The following is a 27,528-nucleotide window of genomic DNA, read 5'->3' on the forward strand; positions in this document are numbered from 1 at the left end:
GAAAGGGGAGAATGGGAGCCCACTGAATGATTATGATTTGTCCACCAGATATCCCATGTTCTCCCTATTCCCAACCCCTGAGGAAGGAAAGAGAAGATCCTGCCCTATTAGATTGTAAGCTCCTTGAAGGCAGAGACTATCTTTTGCCTCTTTTTGTATGCTCGGCGCTTAGCCTCGTATCTGGCACATACTAGGTGATTAATAAATGTTCATTGACTGAGTGCCCCCTAGAAAACAGAATGGGAGAAGCTGGTTTTGTGACTGCTTGCAATATGTTCTATTATTTCAAGATTGTGTATCCCAGGCCCTAGGACAGCACTTTGCACATTGTAGAATGTTGTTTGTCCTTCATTTTCAAAGAGGACAAATGACATCACGGGTGATGTCTTGACTCGTGCATGAATTGGATTAAGTGAGGCAGAGTTGCACGAAGTCGTCAGCCTCACTGTCTCTTCCAGAGTCATCAAAGTCCAATGGCAGGACAAAAATTAATGATGTGATGGCCCAGGATGCAGCGGATGACCTTGGCGTCTTCGATGTCTGACCAAGCTCTAAGCACTCCATGGTGTCTTCTTCGGCCGTTTTCATGGCCATTGGAACACACTGTTCTCATCTGCCCATTCCACCAGGTGAAGTCTACACATGCTCGGGGTAGACATCCCCCTAACTCACCGAAGGGTTTGAGGTCTGTCATTTACTCTTAGCTTCGGTTTAGCCAGTCTGCTGAGATGGCCTCTGTCATACACTACAGCTTCTGGGAGCCACAAGGAAGAGGGGGGTGAATCACTTGGACACCAAAGGTGGGTGAGTAGCCCTCACACCAGAAGTGCTAGTCGTCCTGAACACCCTATACACCCCTATGGAATTGGTACGAGGTTTCTGTAGTCAGAGTAGATAGAGCACTGGACTTGGAGTAAGGAAGGCTTGGATTCAAAAATGGATTCAAATCCGGCCTCAGACACATAACACTTACTAGCAATGTGACCCTGGGCAAGTCACTTAACCCCATTGCCTAGCTAAAAAACAAACAAACAAAAAAAAACAACACTGATTCAGATGCTTACTAGATATGTGACCATATCAGCCTCAGTTTCCTCATCGGTAAAATGAGGCTAATACCATCCCCTACCTCACAGCATTGTCGTGAGAATCAAATGTGACAACACATGTAAAGTGCTTTGGGAGCCTTGAAGTGTTGTATTAATTACCATTAGCTACTGTTATTAACTATTAGAAAGTGCTTACACAGTCGTAGTTCTTGCCCTCTGGGAGCTTCTTATCTGATGGCTGCCATAGCTACAAATTCATCCCCATTTGGAGCTACAGAAGAAAGAAACTCAGAATGTCCCAGTTAGAAAGGATCCCAGAGACCATGCAATCCCAGCCCCTGATTATCCTAGTCAGATCTGTATCCCCCAAACTGGAGGCTGGATTTAGATAGAAGAACATCCAACCAAAAATCAGGAGGCCGAGGTTTGAGTCCCAACCCTGATACCAATGTGCTGGGAGATTTTAGACAAATCTCTTCCTCTCACTGAGCCTCTATTTCCCCTTCTGTAGAATGTGAGGCTTAGACTAGCTCAGGGGCTCTTCACTCAGGGTCTGTGATCTTTTTTTTTTTTAATAATATTTTGACCATAGTATTTCAGTATAATTGATTTCCTTTGTTATCCTATGTATCTTATTTTATGCAACTGAAAACAGCATTCTGAGAATAATGAGCTTCACCAGACTTCCGAAGGGGTTCCCTGCATAATAAAGGTTAAAGATCCCCCCTGGACCAGACGATCTCTCAGGGGGCCCCCAGCTTAAACATTCTCCAAATTCATAATTTAATAATAGGTAATCATGGATTTAGAGCGGGAAGGGACCTTAAAGGCCATCTGGTCCAACTCCCTTATTTTACAGATGTGGAAAGGAAAGCCCAGAGTAGCTAAATACTTCCCTCAGATTTTCACAGGTATAGAGTGGTCCAGCTGAGATTTGAACTCAGCTCTTCCTGCTCCAAACTCAGCACTCTTGATAGTGTGGGATGCAGTGAGTGAACCGGGATTATTACAGAAGGAAAAACTCAGCAGAGGAAAATAACTCAGGCTTTTGAAGAGCCCTGCAGGCTATGCGGGGAGTTGGGGATGATAGCCCAAGGCCTTCTGTTTCTGGCCCTAGAAAACCAGGGAAGGTTTAAATGTGGCTAATTCCTAAGATACCTCATTGAATGGTGTTAATAATTACATCTGCCCCTGGGGAGCTCTCTGTGCCTGGGGAGGGGAGAATAAACCCCTTGGAGGGGGCGGTCTGGGCCCTAAAGGAGGCCTAATTTGTATTTTGTCAACAAAGAAAGACTAATCCTGCTTCTGAAGGACAACCTTAAGAGAGGCCTGCCTTTGTCCAGGGGGACAGGGAGAGAAAAGAAGGGGGGGGGGGAGAAGAGGAGGAAAGGATGTAGCAGAAAGTAGAAGGAAAGCCCGAGACTAAAGGAGGAGGGAGGGAGGCTGCCAAGCCTGGGGGATTTATGGCCAGAAAGGTCCCACCCCCTCTCTGTGCTGAGCCTGAGACCCTGGTAGCTTCCCCTACAGCTGTCTATTGTGAATGTAGAGATGGAAATCATTCCCCAGGAGGATGTTCTCCGCTTAAAGTCACCCAATGGTGGGGCTGCCAAGGGCCCTTGGGACCCAGAATGTAGAATGTCAGAGATGGGAGCGGCATTAGTATGTACAACATGGCATGTAACGACCAGGAGAGACCTAGAACATAGAACTTCAGAGCTAGAAGGAAGGAAATATGTGTTTATTAAGTGCCTACTCTGTGTCAGCCACCGTGCTAAGCACTTTGGGGTATATGGGGTGTTCAGGGAGGACTAGCACCTCTGGTGGGAGAGCTGCCAATCCCTTTTCAGGGCTGCTCATCCACTTTGGGTGTCTACCTGGCACCCAACTCTCACCTCAGGCTCCAAGAAGCTGTAGCTTACCCAGCAGCCACAATCCAGTAAACCATCTCAGGAGACGGGCTAAACCAGGTTGAGGGTAACTGACAGGCCTCAAACCCATCCTTTAGGGAGTTAGAGGAATGTCTACCCTAAACACATGAAGACTTTTGCTGGTGAAATGGGCAGATTTGTTCCAATGGCTATGAAGGCAGCTGAAGTGGGCACTGTGGAATGCTTAAAGCTTGGACCGGCATTAAAGACACCAAGATCACCTACTGCATCCCAGGCCATCGCCAGTCATCCTGACTTTTGTCCTGCCACTGGCCTTTGATGACTCTGGAAGAGAGAGAGGCTGAAGACTTTGTGCAACTCTGCTTCACTTAAATCCAATTCATTTGGGAGTCAAGACCTCACCCGGTGACATCATTAGTCATCTTTGAAAACTAAGGACAAACAACAGCTAAGCACTTTATAAATCTTATGTCATTTGATCCTCACCACAAGTAAGGTAGGTGCTATGGTTATCCCCATTTTACAGTTGAGGAAACTAAGGCAGATGGAGGTGAAGTGACTTGCCCAGAGTCACACAGCTAGTAAGAGTGTGAGGTTGGATTCGAACTCAGGTCTTCCTGACTCCAAACCTGGTACTCTATCCATTGTGCCTTCTTAGCCTTAGAACATAGAACATGGATTGTCAGAGGTAGAAAAAACTCCAGAGTGGTATACACACTAACTAATTAGGGGCTTTTATCTCAAGGTCTTTAGATAAATTTTAGGGGGTCCATGAGCTTATGTTTTTAATATTTTGATGACTGTATTTAGATACAATTGGTTCCCCTTGTAATCCTACATATTTTATTTTACACATTTAAAAACATTATTCAGAGAAAGGTTCCCTTACACTGCCGAAGGGGTCCATGACACAAAAAGGTTAAAGAATCCCTGATTTTATCGTTCTTATTTTACCAAAGGAGATACCGAGTCACAGAGAGGAAGGACTGAGGGTCCACCATGTGTAAGGCCTTTTCTAGGTACTAGGGATGCAAAGGAATATAAGACAGGATCATACTCCCAATTCAAGGAGTTTATAAAACATATGCGATCAACTTCATGGGTTTTCAGGGCAAACTTTTCTGTCATCCTTTTTTTTCTCCTCCACCTAGTCGTTCATCAGCAGCAGTGTCAATTTGTACCACCCTAAACCACTCTGATCCTGGCTTATCAATCACTTAGATCAGGGGTGGAGAACCTGGGCCTGAGGCCACGTGGCCTGGAGGCCACAGGCTCCTCACTCCTGACCTAGACCAGGCTGAATTTGACCAAAAGTTTCCTTTCCAACATTCCCAAGAAGCCATCCAACCTTTATTTGAATTCTTCCAGGGACAGGGAACTCTACCTCCCAAGACAACCCATTCTCTTCTAACATAGCTCTAATTCTTAGAGAGCCTTTTTCCTCACATCTAACCTAAATCTGTATCTCTGTAGCATCCGCGCACTGCTTCTGCTTTTTAGGCCAAGCCGTTCTCCAAAGAACCAAAGGCAGTAATTATACTCTTCTCCAAGGTGAAATATGCTGCATTTCTTCAGCTGATCATCATATGATAGGAGAAGTTGGGCCTAAGCACAGTTTGGTTATGTATGCCCGTAGGGAGTTTAAGAATCTCAAACTCCTATCTAACCAGGGGCCTTAAATTCCTTGCATAGGCCAGGACACACTCAGGATGATTCTAGAGGGGGAAAATTAAAGAAAACATTAAGAAGAGAATAAATCCAGTAGATGCTTCACTGTCTTAGCAAAGAGCCAGTTTATTTCACAGTGTTATCTCCCCTTGCCCATGTGGTGAGGTCATGCTACTCTTATGCCAACCTCCCCTTCCCCCAATCAAGCCTCCTTATGGACCGTTCATTCAAGACATTTATTAATTGCCTCCTGTGTAGGGAGCTTTGGGTCTCTTCAGCTGGACTTTGTAGAAGGCTCCTTTTCTTTTAAATCTTTGTTCCCCCTAATTATGTCCATATCGCTGATGAGATGAAAAAAAAGGCAAGGGGGAAAAGCCATGGGCATCTGCTGCAAAATGAGGGAGGAGGAGCTCCCCACTTACCTTTACTGCACTCTGGAAAAGGGGAAAGGAAAAAGGGGAAGATGGAGCTTAGAATCCATCTAAAGATTGCTCTCTTCTCTACTGCCAGATTTCACTAGCTTGCTTTTTTGGTACTGGCCCAAGACACATGGCTGGTCCTCTTGGCCAAGCACTAGCAACTCCCTGTGTGTTATCAGTTGCCTTTATCCAATAGCTCCTATTTCCTATCACATTGTTTGAAGAATGCCTCACGCCTTGTTGGGTTGTAGAAAACTCCTTAATCACACATTATACCTCTTTCTCACAAATAACATTATTGTTTGTTGTTGTTTGTCCTTTGTTCTCAGAGGACCAATAACATCGGGAACATTATACTGGTTCCATCAAGTCCTGAAACATGATAGGTCCTCCTGGAAGAGATCTTTACCTCTCAAAAGAATTTGATGTAACCATTCATACAGGAAAAACAAAGTGGATGAAAAATGTCTATTCCTCAGTTTATATTGTACCTTAAGATGGATACCCCATGGCAAGAGAGAGAGAGAGAGATCTGGGACAAATACTATAAATGAACAGTGACTTGGGCCCAGAATTAAATACAAGAAAAATAGACTGAATTGCCTTTAGGAAAGTGCAAAATTCCTTTAATGGCTCCCAAATTTTTCCCAGAACCAAAGATTCATCTTTTTTTTTATATAAACAGTCTACTGATGTGTATGATGATGAGTTATGAAACACTATAGTCTCCAAAGAATTAATAATAAGTATCCTGTAGAGGTCATTGGAAAGACACACTGTGGGTTCACAAACAGGCTACAATAGGAGGTGAATTAGATGTTTCAGAGACTCTAAGAAACGTATGAAGGAAAAAGGATATGGACTGGTCTGTGGCGACCTTGAGTTATAACAAGGGGGCAGTGCTCCACCATCCTTACTATAGCTGGAGAAAGTGAGGGTGCGCACCCCCCAACATGGGCTGAGCAGCCAAACGAATAGATAAAGAGTAGATTACAACTCCCAGGGCCAGACAAACTGATGAAATGGGAGATCCATTTCAAGACTTGATTACATGCTGGGGATTCAAAGACAAAAACCGCAAAGTGCCTGCCCTCAGGGAACTTATGGTCTACTGGGACAATATAACACTTAAACAGATGACTATATACATGACAGGTATATGCTTATGATAATATCATAATAATATAAATATGATAATAGTATTATAATATTGCTAATGTATTATACCTAAGCATAAATGTGAAGATTTGAGGAGAAAGAGAGCACTAACAATCAGGCAAATGAGGAAAAGCTTCTCTAAGGAGGTTTCATATGAGCTGGACCTTGAAGGAAGCTAGTCCCCGACTTTGGGTACCTAGTCCAATGGGAGGATAGCGCATATACACAGAAAGCTATAATACACAGTGTTATAGGATAAGTACCTTAAAGGGTGAGAAGTGCTATATGAAGTCAAGGAGGAAGATCAATATGGCAGGGTGGGGGGTGGGGGAGGCAAAGATCAGAGAAAGCTTCTCAGGAGGAGATGGCATTTGAGGCCGTCTTTAAAGATAAGTAGGTATTCAGAGTCAAAAGGCATGCTAGGCTTAGGGATTGGTACTTGGGCCAAGCTAGGGTTAGCAAAAAAAGAGACCAAGGACCTTAGAGGCTTGCCACCCCAAGCCCTGTCATCCCCAACCCCCATCCTCCTCTACAGATTCCAAACCTTCCCAGGAGACCCAATCCCAGAGAAAACAGAAGGGAGAGGGGGACAGAAAAGAGAAAAAGTGTCCCATTGGATTTGTCATGGCTGAGCGAGTTAGGAGAGAAGAGACACCCGGCGCCTGAAATCTCCTCTTCAAGGGCCTGCGGCTGGAATTGAAGCTAATTAGGGACTCCAGTCCAATCGGATTTGGTCCCTGGGCAGGGGCAGGAAGTTTCTGAAGGGCCCTCATGTGGAAGAGGGATTAGATTTGTTCTATGTGGCTCCAGAGAGGAGGACAAGGAGCAGTGAGGGGCAGTCCCAGGGAGACAGAGTTCACCGCATATTAGGAAGAATTTCCCAATGAACAGAGTTATCCAACAATGCAAAGAGCTAGCTCAGGAAATTGTCATGTCCCCCCACCCTACCCTCCCCAGCCCAATTGGACACATGCAAACAAAGGCAGAAGGAGACCCCCTATCAGGAGACTCCCACCCAGAGGGAAAGGCTGGACAAATTTCTCTGAGGGCCTTTTCGCCTCCAAGATTCCAGGATTTAGTGGCCAAGATGCTATGGCAGGAAACTCTTTTGAGCCTCTATTCTCTGTCACTCCCTCCCCTCAAAATATCCCTGAGGCCCAGTACCAGGCAAGTGATTGAGGAGTTCAAGGAGAGGGGGCTTTGATGGAAATCAGGGGTCCTTGGAGAGTAACCTACCATTGTCTCAGAGAATGCCTGGTCCACCCCTCTGACACCATATCATAGACTCCATAACTGGTGATTTGCCCCTTAGTAAGACAGAAATGAAATGGAATGATGTAGCTGGAGCTACCTGGACTGGCTGATTATAACCAAACCAATATGTGTGATGGGTTCAGATCACAACTCGGACACTTCCTGCCTTTTCTTCCTTGAAATCCCTTCGTCTTTCTTCTTTAGGCCTCAGTTTTTTCATCAATAAGGTGGGTTGCAGTCAATGATTTATAAGATCCCTCTGGCTTTAAAATTCTATGATACTATAAGGGACTTGAACTATCAATTCATCTGCCAGGGGAGGGGAAAGGTTCTCTCTGATAAAAGCCAAGCAGTTAAGAAATTCACGACTTGCCTTAAATGAGAAGCAGATTCCAATTTGACGTATAAAAAACTCCCTAGCAGTTCAAAAGTGAACTGGGAGATAATGAGCTCCCCATCACTGGAGGTCTTCAGATGGAGGCTGGGAGATCACTTGCCAGGGATGTTGTAGAGAAGATCACCGGTCAGATATTGGAGGTACCCTCTGAAGTGCCTTCCAACTCTTAGACTGGAAAACGACAATAACAACAAACACCCAGAACCCCAGCTGGCAGGCCAAATCCCAAATGGGCGAGGTGCTTCAGGAGAAGAGCCAACATTCTCCAGACTGAACTGGCGGGAACAGTGAGTTCTCAGACTCAAGGGGGAATGGAGATAGAGAATGGACCCGGGAGTGTTTGTAGGATAGCCTAAGTCCTCGCCTGAAAAAAGGCCATCAGATTTGGCAATTAAGAAATCATTGAGAACTTTCAAGACAGCAATTTCAATTGAATGATGAGGTCAGAAGCCAGATTTGCAGAGGGTTTAGAAGAGTGTGAGAAGAGAAAAAGTGGGGGTATCTAATTTATATAATCTTATATAATATATAATCTCATATAATCTTTGTATAATAATTACGTAATCTTGAATACTTAAGCTGAGAAAGGAAGATGTGGGATATATAGCTATCCAGAATAACAGGATCAGGTGAGGCCTTTTTTAAGGATGGGAGAGACATGGGCAACAACAGAGAAGGAGCCAGTAGATAGGGATAACAAGAAAATAAGAAAGTGGGATGATAGCAGGGTCAATCTGCTGGAAAAGATGGGAGGGAATAAGATCAAGGTGGCATGAAGAAGGGTTTCCCTTGGCAAGGAGAAAGGCCACCTCTTCAGCTGAGAACCTGAGTGAAGGAGAAGAGAAGGGGAGAAAATTTCTGAGTGAAATAAGATCTGGAAGAGAAAAGGAAATGCAGTTCTAAGCAATTGGCCTCATTTTGGAAGGTCCTCAACAGAAAACAGAGGAAAGAAATACCATGAGAGATTTGAGGAGAGGCAAAAAGGTTTGGAATATCCACCATGGACCTGGAAATGGTGAATTAATTAGGGAGGACTAAAATGATTGCCTTGCCTTGGTGAGAGCCCAACTGAGATTAGATAACATAGTTATAATAGACCCAATCAGCAAGGTTTTATGATTTCCTCCAATTCTGTTCAGCAGAACCAGAAAAGGAACTAAGGAGGTGGATGGTAGGAATAATTCAGGGCTAGGATTTGACAGCCAATGACCAGAGATAGGACAAGTGGATAAGGGATTTAAGATTAAAGGATAGTGTACAGTTGAACTGATTTTACAAAAAGTTGAGATAGGGAAAGGAGGAGAGTATAGCAGGGGTGGGAAACCTGCTGCCTCCAGGCCACATGTGGCCCTCTAGGTCCTCAAGTGCGGCCCTTTGACTGAATCCAAACTTCACAGGACAAATCCCCTTAATAAAAGGATTTGTTCTGTAAAACTTGGACTCAGTCAAAAGGCCACACCCAAGAACCTAGAAGGCCACATGTGGCCTCAAGGCCACAGGTTCCCATCCCTGTTGTAGCCAATGCAGGGGTGATGACCTAAAAGGAGGTGATAGTGGAGTCAAGAAAGGGTTAAGGATGGTAAAGCAGGAAAAAAGATGGAATAATAAAAGATTATGAACAGAAAAAGGAATTTCAGAGCTCATGAACATGGAAGTGGAACACTTTGTACTTATTGAATTGTTGACTTATGGTTGATGGCAAGGTCAAGGGTATGACTGTGTGTGGCTGGTGGAAGGGAGTAGGACATGTGAACTGAAAAGACAGGGGAACTGAGAACTTAGAATGTTTGAGGGAACACCAGTAGGGAATGTTGAAGTCCCCTAATATGAGGACAGGAGTAAGAGCAGATAAAAAGACCATATGCCAGGAACTAAGTTCACTGAAGGAAGAAAGAAAATGGCATGGGGGTTGGTAAATTCCAAGATCTAAATTTGTATAATGTGAACCTTCAAAAAAGAGAGGTTGCTGATATATAGTGGGAGAGAGAGAGATCAGAAATGGCTGTGAGGAGCAAATATTCCCTTTGTACAAAACCAAAACTCAGGCTTCATATAGCCCAGATTCAACCTTGGGAGCTTCTCCCACCAATCACTCTCTTTGGCTTGTTGTGAAAATCAAATGAGATAATAGTTGTAAAGTGCTTATACAGTGCTTGGCAGACAGCAGGTGCTTAATAAATACTTGTTCCCTTCACCATCACCTTTGGTTTGTGCCCCTCCCCTCTAACTTCCTCTCCACCTCCCCCATCCCGAGAACATCAGACTTTGTGGGTGTCCACAACAAAAGGGAAGGGGGCCTCAGCTACCGTGAAAGCATTCAGGCTAACAAAACATTGAATAGAGAACAAACTTCATTTAATCCAGTAGCAGCAACAGAAAAAAAAAAAACATAAACAATTCAATGTCATAAATTGCCAAAACGACTCTCTGCTGAGTCCTACTTTACAAAGACCTATATAGCCCTCCAAACTTATAGTATATTCTACTTGGATTTCGTCCTCCACATTACGGTTCTGTCTCTCACTTCTTTGGGGGCAGCTAGGCATCAAAGCGGGTAGAGTGCCAGGTCTGGAATCAGGAAGACTCATCTTCCTGAGTTCAAATCTGGCCCCATGTACTTACTAGCTGTGTGACCCTGGGCAAGTCACTTAAGCCTATTTGCCTCAGTTTCCTTATTTGTAAAATGAGCTGGAGAAGGAAATGGCCAACCATTCCAGTATCTTTGTCAAGAAAACCCCAAATGGGGTCACAAAGAATTGGACATAACTGAACAACAAAAACAACAACAATGACTTTTACTTCTTAGGAATTTCTGTTTGATCTAGAAATTTCTCCCTTTGTCCAAGCCCTTTGTCCAGGCCCATATAGTGTGGTACAGAAACCTCTTTTTAATGCCCTTCCCCCTTGTCTGGTGCTCATCCTTCCCTGGAGGGGTCATATGGATATAGAGGCAGTCTCCTTCTCCTGTGTTTCCCATTCCCAGTCTTCCCAATCTCTAACCTCCAGTTCCCTTTTAAAGGTCATGCCCCTGGGATACATGAAATAGTGATTCATCAGTCTTCTACTATCAATCATCCATGGGATATAAATGGGCAACAGATACCCAGGGCAAGGTGAAATTAGCATCAATGTAGTGTCAAAGGGATAACTAATACCTTTTCAAAGAATTAACCCAGTCCAAGGAATTTCACACCTAGTTAAGAAGACATCAGCAATGCCAGGACAAACTCCTCATCAGTGGGATAAAGATCTAGGCTGATCCCATACACATCTACCCTATCAAGCTCACCAGCTCACTGCTTACCCTTTGGAAAACCTTCACTCCTACAGAAATGTGAACTATTACTGCCATTAAGCCAGGGCTCCCAAGCAGCACAGCACTGCTTCCCTCTCCCCTGAGCCTTGATGGGACGGGTACAGCCAAATTCCCACATTTCTCAATAAATAAATCAGGCTGAGTGTGTCTCTCCAGGTCCTGTTGGGCAGAGCTTGTAAGATTTATAGATAAGCAACCAGACCTCAAGGGTTTGACACAGAACATAGGATCACAGGAATTAGAGTTGACCTTTAGAGACCTTAGGAACCATCTAGTCCAACAGATTCATTCTATTACTGAATATACTGCAGCCCAGAAAGGGGGAATGAACTACCCAAGGTCAGCAAGCACAGATGTTAAGTGAGTCAGCTGGCATTAGAAAACTGATCTTGGGACTTCCAATCCAGTGCTCTTTCCATGAACTACACCATGCTGTGTCTATCCTCTTCAATTCAATTTAATAAGCATTTATTAAGCAACTACTATGTTCAAAACTCTGTACCTGCCCACAGGGATTAACAAAAATTAGAACTGTTACTAACTAGCAACATGGTACAGTGAAGAGAGTGCCTGGCTTGGAGCCTGGAAGACCTGAGTTCATATGGAGCCTCAGACAGTTACTAAGCATGACCCTGGGCAACTCACTTAATCTGCTTGCCTCAGTTTCCTCATCTGTAAAATGAGATGGAAAAAGAGACGGTAAACCACTCCAGTATCTTTGCCAAGGGCATGACTGAAAACAACTAAACAATAACAACCCATGAGACCCTGGACAAATCACTTGACCTCCTAGTTCCAATATTCTGTAATTCTTTGATTTTGAGTTTACGATCTCCTTGGCTCCTCATTCCTAGATATCCAGGCGGCAATCCTCCCAAAGTATCCAGGTTCTCCAAAGGATGTCCCTGAGCCCTTCTGGCCTGGGGTCCTGGAGGAGCAAGAGTTCTTTTTCTTTCTTTTAAAGCAAAGGTCCAAAGGACCCAGGCCTGGAAGCAACTATGTGGACTTTTCCAAGTGATCTGAACCTGTCAGGAAAGACTGAGGAGAGATATTCAGTTGGCTTTGCAAGGGGGGAAGGGTGGGGAAAAGTCTAAGCCTTTTCTTGTTTTCTCTGGAGACCAAGCCCCACTTCCTAATCTCAAACGGGGCCCCACCCTGATTAGGTTATATTGTTCCGCTTCCAGGAAACCCCAGCCCCAAAGCTCCCTCCTGGAAACAGTGAGCTCACAGGGGCCTGGAGGGTTCCCACAGGCTGGGGCTAGCAGCCCCTTTTCAGAGGCTCCTGCCTTGCTGCAATGTCCCCAGCCCTAGGCCTGGTGACAGAAGACCTGGCTGTGGATCTACCAGCTGTGTGACCATGGGCAAATTGCCTTCTTTCTCTGAGCCTCAGGCTCTTTGTATGTCAAACGGACACTTCTGCTCCATCTCATTCCTTCCTAGGTTGTTGGGAGGGAAAGCTTTGGGACCCACTGTACAGAAAATGAGCTGTTTACTGGTGACGTTTCTAGGAGTCTAGAGATGGAAAGGACCTTATTGACCACATAGTCGTAGGGTCATAGATAATGAGCTGGAACACATCTCAGAGGCCTTCAATCCACCCCCCTCATTTTACAGATGAGGAAGCTGGAGCCAAAGAGGTAAAGAGATCTGCCCAAGATCACCCAGCTAGTAAGGTATAGGGCTGGGCTTCAAATCCAGGGCTTTTTCCACTGGCCCATGGTGCCCCTGATTCTCACCTGCCGGGGATACCCTCTCTCCTCCTCCTTTCTCCAAATCCTCTCACTTTTTCTCAAGCCTCCCAGACCTTCATAGAAACCTTTCTGAATCAGCCCAAATTGCCCTGGCCTCTCCTTTCTCTGACCTCCTCCAGGTGTTTGGTCCCAGAACCCTTCACTGAGCATTTAATCATGCATGGCCTTGTAACATCCCTTCTACCCTTGTCTCAAAGTGTTATTTAGTCAACAATCATTTGTTCACTTTGGTTTTATACTGGGCACTCCACTAAGCACTGGGGATGCAAAGAAAGACAAGAAACAGTATCTGCCCTCAAGGAGCTTGCATTCTATGGGGGAAACGACATGAAAAAAACTAAAGAACTAGTAACTGGAGAGGTCAGGAAAAGCAACACCACATCTTTCACAGATAGAAGTCTTGCCTCCCCATTGAGACTGTGAGCCACCCCATCTCCACCCCCGGGAGTGGAGTCCAGGCAGAGACTCATGGAATGTTACAGATGGAAGGAATCTTTGAGATGATCTATGAGTTCTTAACCTAGGATCCCTGATTAGATTTCAGAGGGTCCTTGAACTTGGATGGACCAAAAAATTATATCTTGATGTCAATGTAACTGTTTTGTTGTTTAGGGCTGGTTTTTTTTTTGTAGTCCTAATTTTATTTTATGCACTTAAAGACATGATTCTAAGAAGAGGTTCATAGGCTTCAGTAGACTGCCAGAGGGGCCCAACACACACACACACACACACACACACACACACACACACACACACACACACACACCCCTAATCTAGACCATTCCTCTCATTCCTCTCATTTTACAGGGGCAGCTAGGTGGCACAACAGAGAGCTGGGCCTGGAGTTAGGAAGACCCATCTTCCTGAGTTCAAATCCAGCCTCATAGACTCACTAGCTGTGTGACCTCGGGCAAGTCACTTAACCCTGCTTGCCTCATTTTCCTCATCTGTAAAATGAGCTAGAGAAGGAAATGGCCAGCCACTCCAGTATTTTTGCCAAGAAAACCCCGAATGGGGTCACAAAGAATCAGACATGACTGAAAAACAACTCAACAACAGCAATGTAAAGAATTCTTGAAAGATCTTTATAAAAAATGCAAAGAGCAGAAGGGAAAAAGCAGAAGTAGAAAAAGTGAATATACACAAACTCTGACTATGAAAGAGGAGAAGAAACATGGAATCCTAGATCTAAAGCTTCTTGGAGGTCATGTAGTCCAACCCTTTTATTTTACAGATGAGGAAACTGAGGCCCAGAGAGTGTAAGTAGCTTATCTAATGTTACACAGGTAATACAGAGGCTAGATTCGAACCCAGGTGCTTGGACAACAAGCCCAGTACACCTTAGGGGAATGAATAATGGATGAAGAAGTCTGATGAAAACTTAAAGGGAATGACAACAGTCATCAGACATTTTATATATTGAAAGCAATTTATTTAAATGTAAATCATGGCAAAATGTGCTTAACTAGTAGTGTAAATGCTTAATATTAAGTTGATTAGTATTATGTTTTTGATCCAATTTCCTCAGTGGAAGGAATTTCCAATGTAGAAACTCCCACTGCCCCAGACCGTGCAAATCAACCATTCTGCTGTTGAGAGTTGACTACGGCATTAAGAGGGGAAGTCATTTGCCCGGTAGTCACATTGCTAATACATTACCAGAAGCAGGCCTTGACCCTAGCTTTTCCTGAACTCAAGGCTAGCCCTCTATTCACTATGTCAGGCTACATACTTGGATACAGTAAGCCACAATAAGTTATCCTTATTAAGTTAGTAGCCTGAGTTATATCCTTATTAAGTTAACAATAAGGATAAGGGTTAGATCTGTGATTTCATGGACACATGGAACTAACAGGTGAAGAAATTCCCTCCACCAATGCCAGCTGACACCTTCTCTCCATCTTAGATAATGTCCCAGAGCACAAAGAGGTCTGTGAAGGGGTCTCATACCCAGCCAGGATGTGAAGCCAGGGCTTACTGGTTTCAGAGCCAGCTTTCTATCCGCTCTTCCTAACTGCTTCTCATGTTTATAATAAAATAATCAAAAACAAGTTTTCATTGCTTTTGAAAGAAGGGGCAGGAAAGCCACACAAAGCTAGTTGGTGTCAGAGAAAGAGCTAAGTTCCTGGGTCTTCCTAACCCCAAGGCCAACACTGCTCACCAGCCTCAGAAGCTACGTTTATCCTTCAGCTAAGGTAAGTGATCACAAGAGCTTGATTAAGGGGACTTTTAAGGGAAAAGGCCTGTCTCCCCTTTAGTGGGAAGGTCCAAACCCTTATTTACCTGTGATTGTCTCACCCTGACCTCCCTAGCTTGGCTGAATAAAGCATCAGAGAACTAGACTGAGCATTCCCAGAGTCAAGATCCAGCCCAGAAGAAGAGACAGAGATGGTCTTTTCCTGTAACTCTCTTCAATAACATTGGGAACTGGCTAGACTGCCCAAAGACGCCAAGGCCTGAAGTCTTCATTCTGCTCTAGCCGGCTTCCCCAAAGACAGAGGGAGCTGCTGTTTTTGGATCCCAGGAAATAACCATATTTTAGTGGAGAACCAGCCTAGTGCATTGGAAAGAAAACTTGATTCTGCTTCCAACTCTCCCCCTCACTATTTATGGAACCTGAGGTAAGTTCTACCCGCTTCTGGCTTTCCCATCATAAAATGAAAATACCTCCTTCACAATACCTTTGTAGGGTTAGGGTTATAAGAAGCTTTTTAAACTCCTTTACCACGCTAGTGACCCTTACTAAAAACCACCAGATCTTTTATGTGCAGGCACAGCTGCCTAGCCACACCCTCCCCATCTTGTGAGTGTGCGATTGATTCTCCAAACCCAAGTGAAGGTTTTCTTTACATCTATCTCTATTCAATTTAACTTGAAAGATTTCCATTTGAAAAAGAAATGATGGGAACCTTGGACATGACCCCTCCATCTTAGACATTCATGATAGAGAAGGGAGAAGAAAGCCAGGCACAGTTTAACCTTCGCCCTAGATTTTCAGAAAGCAAATTTCAAAGGGTTCATAGAAAAGATACGCAGGGGCTCACGGACTAAAATTCTACAAGATAACTCAGCACAGAAAGGATGGGAAGATCAGAAATGATATTCTAACAACACCAAGACAAATTATTCCAATGAGGATGAAAAGGGAAAGCTGTCAAAATCAATTGATGTTAGCTGTACTGAGGAACTCATCTTCCAACTTAAATTTTTTAAGTATAGAGCTAGAAGATGGATGGAAGGGAAAAGAACAGAGAAAGGATAAAAGAAGTGGCCCAGGTCATCAGGAGCAGTGTAACTCAAGATGGGCTGGAAATAGGTAGAAATAACCCCCAAAAGGGGGTATTATCATGCTTAATTTTGGGCAGGAGAAAGCACAAAGAAGAGATGGCTCACTCAGGTAAGCAAGACAAAGGTAATAAATAACAGAAAGAAGGCAGAACTACTCAATTTTTTACTGTGATTCTGTTTTGTCTTCCACAAAGAGTTATATTTGGACTAGAAAAAAGGAAAAATAAAAATGATTAAAAGGGAGTTGAAATCAAAGAAAAGGAAGGAGGCGGAAAGATTGCACCTATCTGCCCTCAGTTGAAGTCGCCTGGATCTTAGACAAACTATATCTAGGGGTTCTGAAAGAACTAGCAAATGTGACTGTTGAGACCCTCTCAGGGATCTTTGGAAGGTCACAGAGCATGCCACATATCTGGAGGTAGGCAAATAATAATAATAGCTAACATATTAAGTACCTACTATGTGCCAGGCACTGTGCTAAGTCCTTTACCATTATTATCACATTGGATCCTATTGACAACTCCGGAAGGTAAGTGCTGTTATTATTCCTGTTTATGAAAATATCAGTCCACGGTCACACTCTAGCAAGTATCTGCAGTCAGTATTTGACCTCAGGTGTTCCTAACTCCCAGGCTAGATGCAGTGCCAGGTGCAGTGGCACCATGCCCCAGTTTTCAAAAAGAAGACAAAGTTTTCAGATGATGGGCTAGTGAAAGTAATTTCAGGGAGCCAGTTAAGTGGCCCAGTGGATAGAGCATAGCCCTGGAGTCAGGAGGATCTGAGTTCAAATCTAGCCTTACACACGTACTAGCTATGTGACCCTGGGTAAGTCACTTAACCCCAATTGCCTGAAAGAAAGTAACTTTAATTCCTGATGAATGTCTAGATTGAATTTTTAAAGATATAGCTGCTGAACATTTAGAAAAGGAATTGGTGATTTAGCAAGAACAGGCCACAGCAAACCAAGCTCATTTCCTTTTCGCCAAGCTGGCGTTGTAGACACAGGGTTCTGAGATTAAAGCAAAGTGTTCAACAAAACTCCTCACGCTATCCCCTTGTGAACGGGCTGGAGGAATGTGAGCTAGCTGACCCTGTTTTGCTCCATATTGTTACTGAGGACATAGAGGAAGTCATAGGTGACATTCTTATCAAATTTGCAGCTGGCATAAAGCTGGGAAGGATGAGATATTCTATGACAAGGTAAGAATTTTTTTTAAAATTCTCAGCAGGCTAGAATATTGGGACAAATAGAATAAAATTTAATTTAATTGGCACGTATGTAAAGTCCTTCACTTGGGACCGAAGAATCAGTTTCACAAAGATTAAACACAGAGAGGCATGGTTTGACAGCAGTATATCTAAAAAAGATCTGGGAGTCTGAGATTGACTTGGTCAATAGTGCAACACAGCAGTCTATATTAGTGAACTATAAGATCATTGAGTACAGGGACTGTCTCACTTTCATATTTGCCTCACCAATGCCTAGTATGGGGTTGTTATTGAGTCATTTCAGTCATGTTCTGACTCTCTGCAACCCCTTTTGGGGTTTTCTGGGCAAAGATATTGGAGTGGTCTGCCATTTCTTCCTCCACCTCACTTTACAGATGAGGAACTGAGGCAAACAAGGTTAAATGACTTGCCCAGGGTCACACAGCTAGTAAGTATTGGAGGGCCGATTTGAACTCAGGTCCTCCTGACTCCAGGGCCAGTGCTCTATCCACTGTACTGTCTAGCTGCCCATAGCACAGGATAACTACTTCATAAATGCTTAATGATTTACAGACAGCAGTCAAAAAGGCTAATGCTATTTTAGGCTGTATTAAGAGGGCTATCATGTACAGAACTGATAATATCTGCAAGGGAATTGATCATTTTGCTATCCTCTGGAAGAATGAGGACTTGGGCAGAGAAGACAGGAGATACCCTGAAGCCTGAGACTGGCCCAAGGGAATCACTATCCAGTGATTGAGCTGGCTTAGGAATGTCACAAAATCTAATTATTTCTGAGCTGCAAGAGACATAGAAAAGTCATCTGCTCCAGTCCCATACCCAGCACAAACAGTTGTACATTTACCATCTAAAGCTCTCCCAGAACAAAGTCTTCATGCCCTCTCTTGGTCACTAATTTTTTATTCCTTTGATGGTCAGGAAGTATTTCCTTATCCCCAATTGCAATCTCTCCTGCTTTCATTTCAAACAATCTCCAAAGACACAACAACAACAAAAAAAGATCAGCATCCCCCTCATACAAACTCTCCAAATAGCTGAAAAAAGAGTCATGGGACCAAGCTCCAATCTGGGATAGTCCGAATTTCTTTAACCCTTCCCATCTAACCTAGTTAAATTGCAATGTTGATTTGTTTTGCTGGACAACACATATTGATTACGAATGGGTGTGGAGGTTGATGGGTAGTGATAGACGTACAAAATAAGCATCCATAATGCATTCTTTAAACCCACAGAAGAAAACAAGCAACCAAACAAAAAAAGGGAGAAGAGGGACACAAATAAATACAGCATTTTTTAGAGTATATCTTTGGGATGGGGAGAAGAGTAGATTGAAGGGGAAATTAATTTCTCTCCTTCCAGCCTAGTTGATGTAATCCCAGAAAGCACCGGGTAGATAAGAGAGATAAAGAACAATGAATAGGTTAAAATGCAGTATAAGATTGAGCTTGACCTATTCTCTGCTTTGTAAAGTGTAAGAGTTGACCCTGATCAAATTAGAAGAGTAGCTGTCTATTGACTTTCCATAAGACTGGTCACACCCCTTTCATACTGAAAGAATGACAGCAGAGGAGGTGCATTCTAGGCAGGGAGTGTGGGTCCCCCCCACAACTGAAGCAGAGGGCAGCTGGGGTGGGGAGGGGATTTTTATCTCTTCACTTTTGGCATCTTGCATCAGAGGTACTCAGCCAGCAAAGAGATTCCACATCCAGGAGAAAGACATAGAGATTGGGGATGGGGTGAGCAAAGAAAGCAACATCAAGGAACGTAACCTCTGGCAGCAAAGAAGAGAACCAAATAGAGATTCAAGAGAAAACTAGATCTTACTGTCAAGAGTCCAACTAGAAAGCAGATCCAGTTGAGTGACTCTCTCAGCAGAGATACTGTGTCCAGGAGAAGCAGTCTAAGGATACCACAAGAAGACAAAGAATGGTCAAGGCCCTGTCCTAGTTAAGTGGTACAGTGGATAGAGCTCTGGGCCTGGAGACATGAAGACCTCATGACACTTACTAACTGTGGGACCCTGGACAAGTCACTTAACCTCTATTTGCTTCAGTTTCCTCATCTGTAAAATGGGGACAAGAATAGCCCCTACTTTGCAGGGTTGTTGTGAGAATTCAATGCAATAGTAATTGTAAAGCTCTTAGCATAGTGCCTAGCACATAGTAGGCATTACATAAATGCTTGCTATTATTATTAAGCAGTACCAGAGGTATGAGTTACCTTGGACATGTGTTCTCTACGTGTGTGTCTCACTACCAGTTTATTATTAAGTTTATGATCTACCTTCCCATGGATTCTATGTGCATTTGGGAGAAAGTATACCTCAGGTCAATGGGGAGAGGAAGAGGATATTTTGTAACTATTATTCTTACTACATTATCTTAATCAGTGCCTTTGCTTTGAGTTAATTGTATCTATTGCCTGACTATTAAAGGTCAGCTGCCCTGTGGGGGCTTGTGAGTAGTTTTAGGTGTACAGTCTCACAGAGTACCTTTGAACCCAAGATAGTAGTCAACCCCCTGGAGAACCAACCAGCAAACCTGTGAAGGCTGAGTTAAGGAGGAGGCCAGACAGGGAATTACGAATACTACATCAAATTTAGCATTTACATATGTATATATATATATAAAATTACTATATAGAAGCTCAGTTTCTCAATCTTTTTTTATTTTTTCTTATACACAAAAATGCATGTGAGTTGACAATTGCTAAGTTCTTAATAAAAAATGAAAATTAACAAAAAAAAAAAAACCCAGCAACACTCCCTTATGTTAATTTGTATTTTCCATTCAAGATTTCCTCTTCATTCGGTCCCCCTCTTCTGATGCTTCTCCTTGGCCTACAGGACACCAGGGTCTTGAAGACTTTGCCAATAGAATGAAAAGATATAGCGCCATAAGCTAACCCAACTTGCTCATTTTACAAAGAAAGAAACTGAGGCTACACAGCTTGCCAAAAACATGGAGCTAGCCCTTAAACCCAGGTCCTCTAGCTCCTAATCCAGAGTTCTTCCCACTTCAGAGGACTACCAGGGATAGACCACTAAGGATCAGCTTAGTTCTGGGTGGAGAGCTCAATGACCGGAACCACTGGCAGCTAAGTAGGGACTTGTCTCCAGCGTCAGATGCTCATCAAATCATGTACTGAGGCACAGATGGACTGCAGTGGGCTTCAGTGAAGGGAGCACCCCCTGGATGAACCTCAGGACTTTGGAAGTTATGAAGTATTTTGTTTACAAAGTGCTTTCCTGACTATTTGAGTTTCATGAAGACCATCATCCCCATTTTTCCAAGGAGGAAGACTCAGCCCAAACACTCCTAGCAAGACCTTTTGGGATCTCCTCAACTGTCAGTGGCTCACATCACCCATATCACTATCTATCTATCTATCTATCTATCTATCTATCTAATCAATTTACCTGTGTCCTTGTTTCCCTCATTATATAGAACATAAGCTTCTAGGGGGAGATATTATTTCATGCTGTTTTTATATTCTCAGCATCTAACACAATTGTTGGCTCATAGCTGGTGTTAAATGAATATTTAGGAAGGAAGGAAGGGAAGAAGGGAGAGAAGAAGGAAGGAAAGAAGGGAGGGAAGGAAGGGAAGAAGGAAAAGAAGAGGGGAGAGAGGAAGGAAAGAAAGGAAGGAAGGAAGGGAAGAAGGAAGAGAAGGGAAGGAGAAAGGAAGAGGGAAGGAAGGAAAGGAGACTGAGGTCCGTAGAGGGACAGTGACTCCCTGAGGTCACACAGCTAGTTAAGTGACTGGGAAGGTATTAGAATCGAGGCTTCTTTCTTCTGCCCAGTCCTGCCTTCTTCCTTCTTCAGCCAGTCAGTTCTGGGGAGAGTTCTATGGGTTTCTGGTGAAGGATGACTTCTCCCTGGGTAGGGCAGGGCCCTCTGCTTTTGAAAATGGGTCACCTGTGCCCCCAGGATGGGGGAAGGGGGTAGGGGGTGGGTGGCAGGAAGCAGCTTGTCAGAGCTGGTGGAGAGGAAAGTAGGACAGATCTCAATCTCTTCCCCAGAGCTGGGAGAGGCCCCTGGTTAGGCAGGCCCCGGCCTGCAAGACTCCTTCAAGAAGCTGCTGAAGTTACCTTAAGGGAGGAACTCTACTGGTCTAGACTCCTTCTCCCATCTCAGAAATAAGAACCATAACTGGTATTTCTACAGGACTTCAAGATTTACTGGGCCCTTTCCTCTAAAAAAAAAATCAATCTTAGATTGGTAGTAATAATAATTAAATTTATGCATTATCTCATTTGACCCTCACCAGAAATCTGAGAGCCATGTGTTATTATCCCCATTTTACAGATAAGAAAGCTGAGGCTCTGAGAGATTGAGTAATTTGTCTATAACTACACACAGCAAATGAGTGTGTGAGAAGGGAGCTGAGCCCACATCTCCCTGACTCTGAGGCCAACCTAGCCACAACAAAAGCATGATTACCCCCCATTTTAGACATGGCTCAGCCTTGCCCAAGGTTGCCAAGGGGGTAAACAAGAGGCTAGCACAGCAGGGATTCAAACTCAAGGCATATGATACGGAATCCATCCCTCTTTTCACTCTAACAATGGCTTCCTCTTCTATAAGATAAAGGAGTCAATCTGGATCATCTCTGTAACTGCAAAGTGTCACAGCTGGATTTGAACCCAGATCTCTCATAATTCCATTATTGCCTTCCACCCTCCTATGCTGTCTCCCCTCTACCAAAATACGTTACGTAGGTTGTCATAATTGCTTTAGAGACATTATCTCATTTGATCAGAACAAATGAAACTGGCTAGTAGGTACAGCTAGCCCATTTTGCAAAAGAAAGAAACCATGGCTCAGGTTAAGGGATTTCCCCAAGGTCACAATGCAAATAAGCATCACGGGCAGCATTTGAACCCAGGATTCTGCTTCCAGATGGAATGCTCTCTTCCATGTACCACACTACCTCTAATAGGTCACTTTTTCCACCTCAGCCCATCTAGAGAGGCAACATCCTGCCATGGACAGAGCACTTGTCTTGGAATCAGGAAAACCTGAATTCAAATCCTCTCCCATTTCTGTATAACCTTAGGGGGCAAATCACTTAACTGTCTGAGCCTCAGTTTCTTCAGCTGTAAAACAGGAGTAATAATACTGCTGGTACCTATGCTCTCTAGGCTGTGGTAAAGGCTTTCAGTAAAGTGCAGACTTTAAAGGGTGATTATTAACTCAATCATTCTCAAATACATCCCAGATGTTTCCCCTTCATGCCTTAACTCACATCCTCACCTCTGCTTGGAATGATTTTTCTATCATTTCCAGTCCCTCACAGCCCAACTCAAAGGCTTGCCTCTTCACAGTTCACTAACTTGCTGCCTACCGTCTTCTAGACAGACACCGTCTGCTCAAAACCCTGTGGCCTGCTGGGAAAAGGAGGAAGCAGGTTCTGGGAGGCCAAGTCTGCCCGAGTATCTTGTATTTATCCCGTCTATGTTTATTTTGAACATATTGAAATACATTCATACTGTCTCCTCTCCCCCAATAAAATTAAGAATATGAATTGTTCCATACTTTATCTTTCTTTAAAAAAATAAACTTATTCCTACATCAAACTGCTGACCAGCTCAAGAAGGGAGAAAGAGAATTTGGAACTCAAAAAAAATTTTTTTAATAAATGTTTAAAATTGTTTTTACATGTAATTGGGGAAAAAATAAAATATTACTTTAAATTTTTTTAATTTATTATTTACTGATTTTGAACAATTTTTAAAAATAAATTTTGAATTCCAAATTCTTTCCCTCCCTTGTGTCCCTCCCTCACCCACTGAAAAGGCATGCAATATGGTATCAGTTATACATGTGAACACGCTTCATCTTTTGATCCTCAAATGTCTGGCTCTTAGTAAGAGCTCCACAAATGCTTGTTAATTTACTGATTAATTGATTCAAGGCCTTTTCCCTGATTGCCTTAGATGTTGCTGCCCCCACCTTGCATTTATATTTTGTAGATATATTTGTAGAATATAAGCTCCCTGAGGGCAGGAAATGAGGTCATTTTTGTAATTGTGTCCCCAGTGCCCAGCCTATAGTAGATGCTTATCAAATGCTCATCGATTAATCTCAGAGAGGCAGAGGAAGAGCAGGCCTCATCCTGGGGGACTCATCCACATGGATTAGAAAGAGAGTAAGGCAAGAAAGACTAGAATCCAATCCTCATTTTCCATGGTGGGTGTGGGCTGGCATGGCCAGTGGAGGCTGCCTAGAGCAGATGGAACTCAAGCAAGCCTTTGGACGATGGAGAAGGTTTTGAACTCAAAGAGGACAAAGGAGGACTTGGGGGGGAGGGGTGAAATGAAGAGGTGAAAATACCTTGGGGTCAGGAACAAAGGTGATGGGTTCGAAGATCAATGAGGAGACTGCAGATAATATGTGTAAGGACGGGAAAGGAGATAAGGATTAAGGGGAGGAGGGCAGAAAGAAAGCTTTGGGGGTGCAGACCCGGCCTCAGGATCAAGGCTGGCAAATGCCCTAGTCCCTGGGAAACAGGCCCACCAGAGCCTCTCTGAGGGAGTTGATAACTCTCTCTTTGATCCCAGGCAGTGAAGTAAGACAGAAGCTAAGAAGATAACCCCGACCTGGAGAGGCCCCAACACTTCCAAAGCAGGCCTGGGAAAGTTTGACTTTCCAGGGCCCGGACCAGAGGTCGATCTGAGGGCTCTATGGCCAATAGGCTGGATTTCAGCAAAGTATTTCTCCTTCCCTGACAGAAAAGGCACAAGAATGATAGAACCCTAAAGTCTGACAAACTCATTTCCCCAAACATTTATTAAGCATCAACTGAGCTCAATCATGGATCTTCCTCTCTTTGCTTACTGAATTGCCACTCTCCCCTTAAAGCCCAGCTCCAAGGCCACTCCCTCTGGGAAGTCTGCCCTGATTCCCACCCACCCACCCTGCCCCCTCCCTCTCCCCAATGGGTATCAGTGACTCCTCACACCCATGCTTTGCACCTCTCTAATGTCAACCAATGGAGAAGAATGTTTGCAGGATTTGTGTCCAGTGAACAAAAGCAAAACCTGTGCTCTGTACACAGTAGGCGCTTAATTCATGTCTGATGAGTATATAAATGAATCAATAAACAAATCTCTAGCACTGACATTAGAGGAGGCTTTGAATAATAGGTCAGAAATTCAGCAGATGAAGGAAGAGGAGAGCCAAGGAGAGTAGGGTAGGGAGGGCATGGTGGGCTGGGGGCTTGGGAGGGAGGCAGAGCTACCCCTTTTGCTGAAGGAGAGCAATGGGAGATGAAGCTGGACAAGTAGGGTGGCTTCAGATCATGGCGGGTCTCAAATGCCAGCCAAAGGAATGTGAACTTGACTCAGTGGGCCCTAACAGGGGAGGACCAGGTCTGGCCATGGGTGAAGGGTAGACTGGAGGAGGTGGACGGGAGGCAGCGGCCTCCTGGGAGGAGGCGATTGCCTAGTCTAGAGACAAGAGTAAGAAGGAGGCTCATTTCCTTACGGCACTTTTCAGATTACAAAGCACCGTCCTTGCAATAGTGGAGGTAAGAAGTACAAGTAATTATCCCCATCTTACAGACAAGGAAACTGAGGCCCAGAGAGATGAAGAGGCTTGTGGGATTTGAACTGAGGTCTTCTTACTCCCTATCCAATGTTTTTTCTTCTAAAATCTCAGACCTGGAGAGTGGAAAGGTCTTTAGCAGCCAGCTAGTCCAATCCACAGGCAAAGGAAATCTCCTATGCTGCAGCTGCCTTCCCTGCCTGGCCCATCCCTCCTGGGACTGGCCTGGGCCTCTTGGGGCAGAAGCAGCCCCAGCCAAGGGCTTAGAGTCATTAGAGGCTAATTGCCTGGTAGCTTTTACACCACTAATTGGCCTCCCAGCTAAACAGGCCCAGCAGGCTGTATACAAAGCCACCCTTATGGGCCTATAAACATCCCTGGCAGGAGGGGAGAAAGGAAAGGGGGAGGGGGAGAGCAAAGCCCCGATCTTGGCCCTCCGAGCCCTGGGCCCAGGTGCCAGGGAAGGATCACCAGGATTACAGGCACACTTGACTTTAACCCTGTTTGCAAAGAGGCTGCAAAGTCAACTCGACAGACAGAATGAACGGGTCTTACCTCCCGGTAAACCGATTAGGGTGGCAGCCAGCCAGCCCTACTCTGGGGGCCTCGCCCACTTTCTCCTGGGGCTGGCACTTGCCAGGACAGGGAGTGCTTGGAGCAAGACACCCTCTTTCTTCTCTCCCTGCCCACCCCCAAACAAGAATATTAACCCAGAAAACAATTATTATCTGCCCATTTAAGGTTGGAATTCTACCTGCTCTCTACTCCCAGTGTGCAATGCCCTTCTCTTCCCTTCATTCAAAACCTGCAGGGTCTCAACCCCTCCAGGAAGCCCTCCAAGTCTACTCCAGCTCTCATTTCTCAGAATTCTTGAGGCAATGCAATAGCCAAGTATTAAGCACCAGCTGTATACAAAGCCCTGTGCTTAGGGAGGGATAAAGTTTGGATCACAGGATTTTGAATCTTTGAGGTACGGTGGAAAGAAGGCTCAATTTGCAACCTTGGTTCAAATCCCTTCTACTTACTTTGGGTATGACCTCAGATAAATCACAGCCTCTCTGTGTCTTGGTTTGTCTTCTATAAAACTGGGAAATTGGACTAGATGACCTCCAAAGTACTTTCTAGCCCAAAATACGTGATCCTCTGACAAGTCCAAGGTAGGAAACTGAAACCCGAAAGCTAGTGACTTTCCCAAGAGTACACAAACTAGTGGTTTTGAGTGGGGCTCAGCCTGGCTTCAGACCCAGGACCCTTTCTACAATATCAGGCCACCTCTGAAGAAAGGAGACAGTCCCTGCCCTCCCAGGGCTCTGGGTCTAGTCGAAGAATAAGATAACTCTAATGCACAATAGTAAATGGTAAATACATTTAGGAGACAAAAAGGGATAGTGAGGCCTGCGACCAAGGAGCTGAGGGCACTCAGGGGCCAGGAAAACACAGGAAGCTGAGTCTAAGGTTGGGGTTCAAGAAGCAGCAAAGCCTGGCAAGTCCCGTCTGTTCTCTGAGCCTCAGTTTCCACTTCTGTAAAGCGAGGGGACTGTACTAGAACGGGGGGGGAGGGCAATCTGGTGAAGCTTATGGACCTCTTCTCAGAATCATAATTTTTAAATATATAGAATAAAATACATAGGATTACAAAGGAAATCAATTATAGGGAAATAACAGTTATTCAAGTATTTTTTAAAAACCTCAGAACTCAGGTTAAGAACCCCTGGCTCAGGAGATGGTCTCTTAAACCCCTTCAGGGGAGGGCAGGGAGGGAATAAGCCTTTAATAATAAGCTTTAAATTCTATGATTTTGTAATCCAATCATAAGAAGGGAAAGTTGAAAACCTGTGGAATGTCACTGAAGGTACACTGGACTCCCATCCTGTTTTTTGAAAAATGACACTATCAAAGCAATGTGGTACAGGGGGGAAATCCTGGCTCTGGAATCAGAGAATCTGGATTCAAATCCTTCCTCTAATGATCCCTCACTTGTGCGACTTCAGGCAAGTCACTTAATGTCTCTGGGTTCGAGTTTCCTCATATGTAAAATGACGGCATTGGACTATATGGCTACTGAGGCAGGGATGTGCCAGAACCAGCTCAGATGGGCTGGAAAGCCGATTGTTAAATTTTCAGTGTGAACGTTTACACGTGGCAAATAGAAAATGTTACAAAACAAGGCTTGATTTGTTGGGGGGGGCGGGTATTCTCTAGACTTAAGAAAGTATTAGAGAAAATGTTAATAATACAGATTAAATTTAAAAGTGTGTCACGCATACATATTTTTTCCTAGAGAGCGGGTTGATTAACATTGACCAGCGTATTCCCTGCTCTGAGGTCCCTTTTACCTCTAGATCCAGGCTTCGGAATCAACCAATCTGGGTTCAAACCCCAGCACTGTCACTAATGCGACCTTGAGCAGCGTGGATTTTTTCCCCACTCTGGCAAGAACTGGAGCTGGGGTAAGGGCACAGAGAGGGTAGCATATGCTTTTTCCCTAGTGCACCGTCATCTCTCCAGTGAGTCGGGTTGAAGATGAGTAGCGGGGGGGGGGGGGGGGGGGGGGGGGGGC

Source organism: Vombatus ursinus, unplaced genomic scaffold (genome assembly GCF_900497805.2).
Source record: "Vombatus ursinus unplaced genomic scaffold, bare-nosed wombat genome assembly UNPS02014818.1, whole genome shotgun sequence".
Taxonomy (NCBI): Eukaryota; Metazoa; Chordata; class Mammalia; order Diprotodontia; family Vombatidae; genus Vombatus; species Vombatus ursinus.